Source organism: Taudactylus pleione, unplaced genomic scaffold (assembly GCF_031769625.1).
Source record: "Taudactylus pleione unplaced genomic scaffold, aTauple2 ptg000184l, whole genome shotgun sequence".
Taxonomy (NCBI): domain Eukaryota; kingdom Metazoa; phylum Chordata; class Amphibia; order Anura; family Myobatrachidae; genus Taudactylus; species Taudactylus pleione.
In genome coordinates this window covers 8,659,470-8,672,923 of record NW_028284586.1, presented here as the reverse complement: position 1 = coordinate 8,672,923, position 13,454 = coordinate 8,659,470, and the positions used below count along the sequence as shown (strand labels likewise).

The 13,454-nt window shown below is 40.6% G+C and overlaps 1 protein-coding gene across 1 annotated transcript in view; it reads right to left on the bottom strand.

Annotated features, from left to right (window-relative positions):
- The window catches only part of SMG1 (SMG1 nonsense mediated mRNA decay associated PI3K related kinase), a 243,586-nt gene that overhangs the window by 229,205 nt on the left and 927 nt on the right, over window positions 1–13,454 (bottom strand). The window lies entirely within an intron of this gene.

Sequence of the window (13,454 nt, the reverse complement as noted above, 5' to 3'; positions counted from 1 at the left end):
TAATCCTTGTTAGTACTACGGGACCTTTCAGTAGCTTTTAAAACCCAAGACTCTTGCGTCTGCTCTTTCCTGGTTTCTTCTAAACCACATCAATATATGTCACTTCCTCCTCTCTCCCACATTTAGCTGGAGTATCTAAAGGCTCCCGTCCTAGGATTCCTTCTGTTTTCAATCAACATTGCCTCCCTTGTCATATAAATACTACTAAAGCTTCCTGCACCAACACTCTATGAGGTATTTACAAAAGGTGTGCAATAAGTTTCTGGATGTGCAGTGCATAGGTAAAGTAGACTCAATCTGACAGTTTGGTTGTGAACTGTAATCTCTGACTAAAGTTCTTGTGAAATTTCAGGGCACAGAACCATATATAAGCAGCACTGCACACTGAAGAGGTCAGCTTGTTCACTTCCTTTATGAATTCCTTATGGAGCTCATCAGAGGCCACTGGAGAGCCATGATCGTCTACTACTACATGAGTGGTCTGTGACAGTAAGACAGTTTTGACTGACTGCGAGCTGGTTTTGATGAAGAAGCTCTGTCCCGAATCACTGTTTGAGTCATTTGCAGGAGACAGTCACTGGAAGACGAGGAGTGCTGCGGCCGACCTGTGTCCGCCATCACAGAAAACGTTTCTGCCGTGCGAGCCATAATTGAGGTGGACACCAGCGTGACTGTGGCCCAGTTAAAGAAGGAGATAGGCATCTCAACAGGATCCATCCACTCAATACTCCACAATAAACTTGGCCTGAGCAAGATTTGTGCATGCTGGGTGCCCCATCAGCCGACTTGAGAGCAGAAGGAGGCTCGGGTCACTTGGAGCCGCAACATGCTGGACAGGTTTGATGACAAATGTTCACACTCTCTTTGGGAGATAAGTGGCAATGAATCCTGGATCTAGAGTTTTGACCCTGAGACCAAACAACAGTCGGCACATTGGACCCCAGTTGGAGGTGTGCCACCATAGAAGTTCAAACATGAGGGCAGCTTGGCCAAGCTGATGGTGGACACTTTTATAGCAAAGACTGGTCACATTGCTACCGTACCACTCATGCAGCAGCGCACCAGCGCACCAACCAATGCCTGCTGCAAGTGCTGGAAGACATTTCTAGGCGCCTTCCATTAACTCGTGGTGCTCTTCTCCTTCACAACAATGCACCTACTCACTAGTGGTGTAATGTTCACTCTGCTTGCAAAAAGAATACTTTTTATGCATCAGGAAACTATGCACACCCGTCGTATTTATCAAAGGTCGATTTTAATAGATTCAAAATCTTTTACCATCAATGTTGTGTTTCTGGGGCGAAATCACACATTTACTAACAGACCAAAAAAAAAAAAAAAACCTTTAGTAAATACTAGCGTTTGCCCACAGCTTCGCTAGCGTGGATGTCTGTTATTGCTCAGCAGAACTCATTTTACAAAGACAGTAGTGGCATCTAATATTGTGATGTTTATTTTATATTGTAGACACTGATCACAAAATTACTTTGTAAATAGGGAAGAGGCCAGGATCTCTATCGGCTGACAGATTTCTTGGTCTCTTTTGAGCAACTGCATTTGCCGGCTTGAGTGACCCCATGGTCACTGAAGCTGACAGATGATCTCGCAGATGTTCCGATGGATTTTCCTGCGGTACATAGACACACACACACACACACACACACACACACACACACACACAATGCCAGCAGCAGCGTCCAGGGTACTTGTACACTGCATTTTTGATGCATTAGAGATGCAAGAGACTTAAGGTCCCCATACATCAGCAATTGATTGCAGCAACCGTGCAATTTGCAATCGATTGAAAAAGTGAAAGATTTTTATACACAATCGATGGCAAATTGCGCAATTGCTGCAATCAATTGCTGATGTATGGGGGCCTTTAGTCACATTATCTGTGGCACACCAGACGGGGGTATAAGAATTATGGTTCATGTGTACACATCTGTACATATAGTCCACCCACGCTCTGTACTTTCTCCCAAGCACATCCAGAGGATTTTACTGGGAAGGCGCTCCTCTCTGTAATGTTCTCCCTCCATTAGCTAGACTGTCCACATTGATCTTTAAAATGTCACTAAAACACATCTTTTCTGAGATGACCCCGTCTCTTCCTAGTCCACCATCCTTTACTAGTGCTTTCTTTCTACCACACTTTCACCCACCTTATACTATACTTTGTGTCTGACATTCCTCTTTATGCTGCACCCTTTTCTATCACTTTATTTTAGGATGTATATCTGTGTACCAATTAACAATTTATAAATTCTGAATAGATTGCTAGATTATCACTAAGCCTTTCATTTCTCCAAAGAAATCAGTTATAAGTTAAGGTAAGCACATTGCTGCTCGTTATTGGCCACAAGTAGATAGGCGTCAATTGGACTTGATCTAGGTAAACAGAAACCACCTCTGAAATGCTTTCTACTGTGAAAAATAGAGCTCTTAAAGTTATTTTAAATGACAACTTTGTGCAATAAAATGTGAATCTTTGAGGGTTCCAAAGAATTACAATATATACTATCATTTGTTTTTTTGAGGTTATCTATACCTAACTTCCAGGTACTTTACAAAAAAAAAAAAACAAACATTTTTACTCACAGACTGTACTTTCCCTTCTATATTGTATCATGTGTTTCTGTGAAGGTGTTATTAAGTTTGCTGCTCACCATCCAATTGCTGACAACACTATTTCTCCTCTCTTTCCCATAATTCCTTTATCTCCTCTCAGGACTCCTGTACACTCATGTGTAAAAGCTCTGTAGGCGCAGCCTACAGCAAACGTTGGGGCAAATTTCTAAGTGGACAGAGCGAGCAGGCACACCTTTGAGTCTGCTGATAATGTAACCTGTGTTTGCAAACTTTCTCGTACATTCAGCTATGCTTGACATAATGTCACAAATTAATGCGAGATTAGTCTCTCAAGGTGCCTACACACTAGACGACTCACAACGATGCAACGTCACTAATTCCCTTGAACTCCCCGACCCTCCTGGACATATGATAGAAGATAAAACAGTGAAATGTGACATGTGATCTAACGATATATCCTGCGTCATTAACGATTTTCCATCTTAAGATGTCTGCCCAAATTTAAATAATTGGCTGTACTATCTAGACACAGATGCATGCACAGATCAGTGAGATCCGTGCATGCAGCAGTTTAAAAACGTATTAAAGTGTAAAAAAAATAAAACGATGTAGGGGCCCCCCCCTAAAAGCACAACCAGCCCCCAGTCCTGGAAATACAGGGGACAAAATGAGTAAGGGTCCCCTGTATTTTCCATAACCAGCATAGGACTCTTTCTAGCAGGGGGTGCAATGCCACAGCCAGGGGAATCCTTTCACCAGGTCCCCCGGCCAAAGCATTACGTCTGACAGTCAGCACAGCGATTCCTGGGGAGGTAGGGACTCCCTCAATAAAAGGGGTCCCCCTCTCCAGGGCACCCCAGGCCTGGGCTGATAGGGTTTTCACTCCCTAATGACACATGCATTTGTTTCATTTGGGAAATGTTTGTCAAGTGACTTTGGCATTGTTCAGGTCGGAACATATCGTTCATGCCTAAACACGATATGCCGCGAATCGTTAACGAGATTACCAGATCTGACTGCATGTAGGGAAGATCTGAGGATACGACATATGACCAGTGGGACCGCGCATCAGCATCGCTACCCTCACGATTTGTCGTTTCGATGCATCGGAATCAGCCAAATCGTGCAAAATATCTTCTAGTGCAGTGGTTCTCAAACTCTGTCCCCAGGAACCCACACAGATAACGTTTTCCAGGTCACACAGCAGGTCCCCAGGTGTATTCATTACTCACTGACACATTTTGAAAGATTCACAGGTGAAGCTAGTTATTTCACTTGCGATTGTGAGGAGACCCGGAAAACATGCACTGTGTGGGGTCCTGAGGACAGAGTTTGAAAACCTGTGTTCTAGTGTGTAGGCACCTTTAAAGTGTCGAAGCCGGATGATTGGCCGAGACCAGATCTTAAAATTAATATTGAGCGGCGCCATCTTAGGTTGCCCCTGATGATGCCATTTTGCGTCGTCAACACGAAACCATTGTGTGCGATGCTAATATGCTATTATTAGCATCGTGCTACCGCATACTGTTAAAAGTCCTACCATACCCCATACGCACATTAAATCATACATATAATATAAAAGACGCACAGCTGCGCTGGTTAGCAAAGCACTCTACACATAAAACGCACCACGCATATTAGCGACTACACGCAATATCCTTACACATACCAAAACTTATAAAAAGGTTCCCCACAATTAAAGGCTTAATATTAGAGGTTATAGTAGCAAATAATCATGTTGTGAAATGTAATGTATACGATATTTAAGGTACATAAGCTAGTAAACATATCATGTTTGGTACCATTCTAAAGCACTGTTTGTTTGCAGATTTCTGTTTCAACCTGCAAGGAAAACACATCATGCGTTCGCAAGATATGAACAATATGAAAATAGTGGTTAGAATGGTGAAAATGTATGTAGTGTTTTTCTACTAGTTTAAACCATCTGATGAACTGGGACATACCCCTAGTGATGCTATATGAACTGTCCAATGACGTGCATCATAACAGAATGTCCACGAGCAAGATCCAATGGAAATTCGTTATCTAGTTTCTTTGTTCTGGGAGGGTATATAGCTTGCATGTTGGTCCTAGTCTACAGCCATTCTTTCTTGGATGACCACAGACTTCTGGACTGATGACAGTTTGCTGGGACCGGTGTGCACGTGTATGTATTGGGCTGTATCGTATTATGTATTTCACTGCCTTTGCGCTCATTCTGCTAGATGAAAGCATGTAACTTTCTTTTTATTACAATAAGAACTTTTGTGCGTTGGAAACAATTATTGTCTGGACTGCGATTATTTCTCTCTAGCGATTTTAAGGTATTCATAAAAGATGCACAGTACCTGCTTTGATTTAAGCAATCTGTCTCTCTTGATACCATCTGACTGGAGTATAAAGTTATCCCATCATGGTAATGAATGTGATGGGGATGGTGACCCAAATATTGGTTCACAGGATCATTTTCCACCTCATGAAATCTGCAGCTAAAACAAAGTTGGACGATGACCCCAATTATTACCTATTATGTACCAGCAATATGACATACACAATCCTGAAAAATGACTTATTCTGTGGTAATTAAAGAACAGAACCAATGTATAAGACAACTTCAAACAGTAAAGAAGAGGCTGCATTATTCACAATTAAAGTATCCGTTAGCAACCAGTAATAATACTAAAAGGTGCGTACACTGTACGAAATCTATGAACGATAACGTTCAACGATAAATCGTTCATTTTATGCAGCGAACGACCAACGATGCGGTGACTGCTGTGCCTGTGTCCGTCCCAGCCTGCGCTGACGATGCCTCTCCATCCTGGCCTGCTGCTCTGACCCCTGCTGTCTGTCCCAGTCTACGCTATCCTCCTGTACGTCCCAACTGTCTACCATCTCCTATCTCCGGCTGCATAGAGTTCTCTGGTAGTAGGGTCTATGCGTGGCCAGGGATTGCAGAGCGGCTTCAGAGGGATAGTGGTGTGACCATGAGGGGAGGGGGGTTTTATTGTACTTTCTGGCACCATTCTTTTATGTGAAATGTGGTCCGTTATTACTGGAGGGTGGAGAAGGGGAGCTGTGCAGAGCCTCCATTTTTCTGTATCCATTCAACTGTGACCATTTTGTGGACTAGTATAGTGTGTATAAAGGTTGCATAACACACAGCGCTGTGCTCCTTACTCACTCCTGTGATTGTTTTTTTTTCTATTGGCCTTTGGAGCACAGTGGTCTGGCTCCTAGTTTTTAGAAAAATTTGTCAAGCCCTGCTTTAACGACTTAACTGAAAGACATCTATCATAGATATCTTTCAGTGTATACATCCAATATCGTTTGCCCTGCACTACAGAAAGTTCAAGGGAAATCGTTCAGCGATATAGTTGGTTGTGCAGACCGTACTGTGTGTAAAGCCACATACACACGGGATGATGTACTGTTTGAACGATATTGGTGAAAGATTTCCTTTGAACTTTCTGTAGTGCAGGACAAATGATATTGGGTGTACACACTGAAAGATATGTATGATAGATATCTTTCAGTGTGTACACCCAATATCTATGGTAGATAGATTTCAGTGAAGTCATCCTGCCACATTTCTGAAGAGGCAAGTCTTGATGATATCGTCCAAATTGGCCTACGTGTACGGACGACCAAAGATATAGTTATCGTTCAGTGGGAGCGCGCATCGTTGGTCGTTCATTGCATACACATGGAACAATATGAATTGAACGATATCGTTGTAAGATATCGTCTCGTGTGTATACCCTTTAATATACAAATAGATCAACCTGGAAAAGAAACATTTCTGTTTGTCTTTTGATTCATAACAACCAAATATCTGCTGAAGTGACCAAACAGTCATAACCAACACTAGATGGGTCAGAATAGGACTGTATTGAGTAAAAGATACCTCGCACCTTTTTTTGGATTCTTTTCTTACAAGTAACATTCCTAATATATAACATTAGTATACACAGCTCTGTGATTGTACCAAGTACTGGGAAATACATGCTGTCATAAGTATTACAATTGACACAATCTACAGTATGTCACCATAGAAAGAGCAATAGCATATTTAATATACCGATCAGCAGCAGTAAGTTTATGAACGCGCATGGACCAGTGCAATATTATTAAATATGCAGCATTTAAAAGTGCAACAAGTTGGATAGCTTAACCACACACGCACAGACTGATAGGCCAATTGCTTTTATTTGCAGAGAAAAGCTTTTAAGTCCCTCCCAGGAGGGTCAAAACAGACCTCTCCCCCTTTCACTACTTGGGACGACAACTGGCATCACTACTTGGCTGTGAGCTCCTAAGAGGTCAAAACTGGAACCTACTACAAGCATTCACAGTCTAATGATGACCCAGAGAAGCAGCATGGAGTGGGATATCCCCCTCCTCTAGCCACCATATTTATAAGTTGTAAGAAGTGCTGGGTGGTGGCAGGGAGAGTGGAGATGGTTAGTTACAGTACATAATACACTGGTATGACATGGTGGCACTTGCTTATCACATGTTCTAGCAACAGGCACATCTGTATTTCACCACATACTGTTTAACTACATATACTCAAAAATGTGAACCCGGCTTACAATTCAATAGAATTTCACCGTTTCTAAGGCCATTTATACAATACAGAACAGACCCAAATTTGAGATATGAATCAAGATTTGCAACTCCCATTGCGGGTCATTTGTTGCCGAAAAAAAAAAAAAATTGTTTCACAATTTTCTTAAATTATTTTTTTTTTTTAAATTAAAAAATTAAAATGTGTTTACTATCAAACTGCAAACACTGCTGATTGTGATTGAAGATCACACTAAATGCGCACTATTATGAAGTTAAAAAAAACCCAAAGGTTTAAACTATTCGAAGAGTCTAAAAAAAAAAAAAAAAAAAATGGATTTCAATTTTAAAATCAATTTATTAAACTAGTTTAATATTTGAAATACAGCCATTTTGAGCATGTCTAGATGTAAACATGTGCTTTCCCTCCTTTCATCAGTTACTGTGGTGACCGGATCTTTTGCCCTGCCTAATGACAGAAAGGACTCATTAATCAGGATAAGTCAAACTCCCAGTTCAAAGTGCTGTATAAAATGTAGGAACCCAGTGGACACATGAAGGAGACATTAAATACAGTAGGGGGGAGATGTAAAGTGACTTGGGAGCAGAGTGCAACACAGAGGTGATAACTTTGCATTATTTAATATTTCTTTTGCATTTTACTAATGTTCAAAAGCATTTCAATTTAAGCTATAAAACCCCCTAAAGCTTCTGGCACATCCAGCTGTACAGATTTATAATAAACAACTCACTTGTACTCAATGGAACAGAGGGGAATTCAATTGTTTTATGCACACCCTATAGTGATGGGTGTTCAGCTGAGAAATTCAATAGTTGATCCGATTGGGCGCGAGTACCACATGCGAACATTACTTATAGCGATAGTCACGCCCAAACGTACTAAATTTAGCCATGTAAAGAGGCTAAAAACTTGTCTAAAAGTCCTGGGTAGAACGCCCAAGCAGCAGTTTGGACACCCCAAAAAACGACTTCACAGATTTCTGATTGCCCCATCAGGAAGGTGTGAGCAGAAATCTGGGCGCCCGCAGCATTCGCACGTGACCGCAGCAACAATTGAATAGCTCCGTCGGACGCCCGTCACTAACGGGAGCACAATAAACAATTGAATTCCGCCCCAATAGTTTGTAGCAACTAATAATTTCCAGTTCACATTTAGGCAGACCAAAATATAGTTTGAGACCATGCCTGCCATACACAGTAGGCTACTCAAAATAAATATTTAATGCCTTGTGAATTGGCAACTTAAAAAAAAAAAAAATGAAGACCTAGCTCCTGCCCAGTGTGTATGCAATTGTACGATGCTTTACAGGTCGGATTAACTATTTTAGGTTAGTGGTCGTTTAAACCTTAGATTTATATTGCGTCTGACTAAGCATTTTGTTTTGCTTATTTAAATATTACAATGACAATATATGATGTGCGAGCCCCTTCCGACCACGTGCTTCTGCTTAACGTCTAGTATAGTGCATCTGCCCTATGCACCTGGAAAGACCAGAAATATCTATTATGTCATGTGCATTTGTCACATAACAATGTTTGCAAAACGCAATAAACATTCTTACTAATAAGCAAACTATGTTGTGTTAGGTTGTAAAAAAAAAAAAAAAAACACGACTGCTATTTATTTCATTGGAAGACAGGTTAGCAACACAATTCATGGTTTTGTTTTTTTAAGGGCTCGAATCAAATGACTGCAAATTAAATAGCGCTGGAAGGGAGCTCCCGGAGCTATTCAATTCAGCGCGCTGTCAAGGATTTCTTCTTGCACCCCTCCAGGGGTGCGTGCAGAAATTCGATAAAAGTACAGACGCGATGCTGCTTTCGGTCCTTAACACCAGAAAAACAGCATCGCGCCGGGAAGTTTTGTCGAAGAATGCCCGTTCTCGCGACTAAACACCCTGTTTAAGGTGCGAGGGACGGGAGAACGGGCATTCCCCGACCTAACTTTGTGTAGAATTTAATAGCTCCGGGGACTCCCTCTCGGCGCTATTTAATTTGCGGTCAATTGAATCGAGCCCTAGGAGTCTAATCTTCTTGCTGTCGACTTAATATCTTCATTGACACCATCAAACATCCAGTACAATATAGAACACTAGAAACACCCAAAGTCTTAAGGGGAGGAGCAGATGAACAAGATAACTATTACACTAGTTATTTGCGTTAGGTCCTAACGTCGGTAATTCCCTGAGATTTTAAGTATACAAAGTACAAGTCACTCAGGGCTTGTTTTCTAAGTAAAGAATACATTAAAATGATAGGCTAGTCGAGACCAGTGGGTTTTTTAGGTCTTTAAAATAAGTAAATACTGTCAATAGTTTGTCACGCAAATCTATATCAGTTCTGTTTAATTTTTATGTAATACATTGCATTAATACAGTGGTCAGCTGGTAAAATGTTTGATAGCAGGAGCATTGCTCCAATGGCAAAAAACTGTATAGGCTGGTTCTGTGATACACTAATAACGTAGCCTCTGATGGCATAACATCTAATGGTGCATACACACGGTCAGATTTGCTAGATCATCGTTATCGTTGAACGATAACGATGAACGATTTCTGACATTTAAAATGAATGAAATCGTCCAAATCTTACAACAAACACAGTCGATGTCAGATATCGTTATCTCACATTCGGGAACGCGCATCGTTGGTCATGTCAACGATATGAATGATTGAACGATTTTTACAATCGTTATTCATATCTTGAAGAAAATCTGACAGTGTGTATGCAAAGCAACGCATGTCTTCTTTGACGATAGTTAATACCAATGTTCTTCTACGGAAGCTCTTGCAAAATTGCAAATCAGAAATAATATTCAATAAAGAAAATGAGGATCAAAAAGTAAAAATGACTTGGAGATAAATTTTAAAACGTTGGGCATGACATAGAAAGCAAAACTAAACAAATGGTCTAAAGAACTAAAGCCGGGTACACACTGGAGCTGCGGGTATTCTTTGACATCGGAACAAATGTCTGTGAAAAGTGATCATGCATCCTCATTGGACAACTTTAATGAACAACGGAACGATCACTGTTCCGTCATTCATTAACAATGCACTAACCGCTAACCGTCGCTAGCACGCAATCATGCATATAAAATTGAGTGAGGTAGGCTATATGTCATTGCGAAACAATGGCTTTATTAACAGCAAAGCTGGCCAACAGCACATTGAATGTAACCAGCTTTACCCCATATAAAAACTGATCAAACCTGTCACAGCAACAACAAAAGAATTTATTCCGTTCACCTTTTTTATTAGGAATATGTCTAAATGTTGCAAATATAACTATTGTAATCCTTCCTCTCATTTTCCCTTCTTTGCTTAAAATGACAATTTCAATAAACAGTTAAAAAAAGAAAAAAAAACCCTTCATCCAATTTTTCAATTCAGCACTGAAATGGAGACCCTCAGGGCTGTCAAAAGGTATGCACAATACAATTATCATCCAAAACAGAAGACATGTCATTTTACAAGATCAGAATGGGGTACACACAGTGCACTATGAAAGTTCAAGAACCATGATACACATGCTATCACACACATGTAGTGGATACACGGCCATTCTGTAGTCCAGAGCAATATTCAGTCTTTATTTCACCCCAAACTAGCAACATCAGATTTTATTAGTTCCTACAGAATGACAGACAACATTCTTAATGGTACAGACAATAAAACATTGGCAGTCCCAACCACCTGCAGACGACTAATGTTGGTTTAAAGCAGTGTTTCCCAGCATTGGTCCTCAAGGCACACTAAAAAGTCCAGGTTTAAGGATAGCCATACTTGAGCACATGTGACTTAATACCTCAGTTATTTTGATTTAACCATCTGTGCTCAAGCATGGATAGCCTTAAAAACTGGACTGTTACTGTGCCTTGAGAACAGTGGTTGGGATACACTAGTCTAAAGAATCAGATCTAGTCAATAATTTGGCCGATTCTGACTTGAACTGACCAGATACAAACGGAACCCACAAGCAAGGATTCTGTCCAGGATCAGTTTGATTTTGAGAGGGAAGCTCTTCAGTTGTGAGCATGCTCAATTACTGCATTTAGCATGTGCAGGGTCACTGACTTACCACACTGCATGCACTACTGTGATTCAGTTGTTCTGGCTGCCAAATTGGACCCAGATCTAGTTGTGCATTCATCATGCCACATGATCAGATATCTTATTGGCTGGCAGCTTTACACATACGGATGAAGCAGGCCATGCTCAATGATTTTCTTTCCAAAACGGTTGATTTGTGACCATTCTGTACGATTATGGTTTAGTGTATGTACATGAATGATAATCATTCAACAGTGAAAAATTGTTCACTGTAGAATTAGATTTTTTTTCTTTTTTAACATGTTCAATCTTCCAGACTGTCGTCCTGCTGCATTTATTGTACTAAACATCATGAAGGTAAATTGTTCAGTGTTTGGTGGCTCTGAAAACACACTTGAATCAGTCCAGTGTCCAGAGCGTCAGAAAAAGCTGCAGTGTATGGCCAGCTTAATGGTCAGGTAAAAAAAAAGAAACATTTTAAACCAATAGCAGGAATTACTTTTTCATAGAGTGATCAGGGCCACATGTTCCTGCACTAAAGACCCAAGTAAAAGGCTTTGTGTGTGTACTTTTAACATTATTTATACTCGTTTAACTTCCTATTTCATATGGCAATGTAATGTTAGAGCTTTGAAATACCTGTATTTGTTTGAGACATAGTATTGGACCTATTGCAGTTTTCCTGGGACACGAGGAAAAAAAAAAAAATACACACACACTCACTGACAGTAATAGGACTTGAACATACAGACAAACTGATGCAAGGCGAATGTTTGTCAGAAAGCGTTTGCATGTACAAATCCAGTCATAACTTTTTGCACTATTATCACCAAAGCGCAATAATATGACTTTTGGGAAACTTTATAAGCCAATGCACTTAACACAAATATTTTCAAAACAAACTTTAAAAGAGGTCCAGCTGCTTTGTGCTGTCTCCCACCAAAGTTTAGAAATTGTTTAACGCACAATTTTTCTTGTTTGTTTATTGTAAAAAGCCAAAAAGTGTCAGATAACTAAAAGGTGCGTATACACTAGCAGATAGTGGAACGACAGTACGATTACAACATTGTAATGGTACAGTTGTTCCTCTTCCCCTGCAGTGCCTACACTGAATGATATGTCGTACAGTGTAGGCACTCTCCCTCATTCCTGAACATGGCCAATCTGTCGTTAACGGCAAATTGACCGGCATGTTCAGCCGATGATTGATGTCGAAAACGACCAGCGGGAGGGTGTATCACTGGTCGTTTGGCATTTTCATGCCTGATTCATGCACGATTAATGAGCAATTGAACGATATCATATCGCTTATTTTAATCGGCAAGTGAATACGCGGCTTAAGACAGAAATTATAACTAACCAAGATATTTTTACAGGAAGGCACATTCAGTAAAATGTTTGCTTAATTAAGCCTTAAAACATGCAATTATAAGTTTTGAACAGCAGATCTATGCCTGGTACACACTACTTGCCAGCGACGCAAAGTCATCAATGATTTCCCCCGAGCTCCCGGACCAACGATCTAGTGCAAACACACTGTGCAATCTAACAAACGACTAAACGATATATATCTCGCATCATTTGATGGTTAGATCGTAAACTATATAATGTGACCATATCGCCTGGTCGTTCGGCAGTGCGTACACACTGCACGATCTGAGGGGAACCATTAACGAGATTGACAGATCTTCCTGCATGTAGAGAAGATCTGAAGTTGCAACAGACTATGCCACAGGAGCGGACATAGGGCTTACACACTTGACAATTTGTTGTTCTGATGTGTCGGAATCAGCCATATTGTTCAAAATATCATCTAATGTGTAGGGGCCTTTACTCTACCTGGCTGCTTCAGTATCTCAATGTTTGCAATATCCCATAACTAAGCTGTACAGCAAATTCCACGCACATGGCTACAGTATGTTTATCACTTATAGCTTGAGAAAAGAGCACATTAAATCCAAAATGAGGCTTCTGCACTATTTATTTTTATTGCAATCTCCTGGAATGCAGTCTATTCAGTGGAATATAACTTTTTTCCCTAACAAATCTTTCAGTAATGTACAATCAATAAGAGCCTCAGCCCCTGCTAGTGTGCCCCAAATGTCCCAACAAGACATATGAGTGGAGTACACGTTCCAGTGTCTCACTCCTAGGACTTTGGAAAACTCAGTGACAGAATGAGAAAACAAGGACAAGAGACAACACAGTTGGAGCAGACTT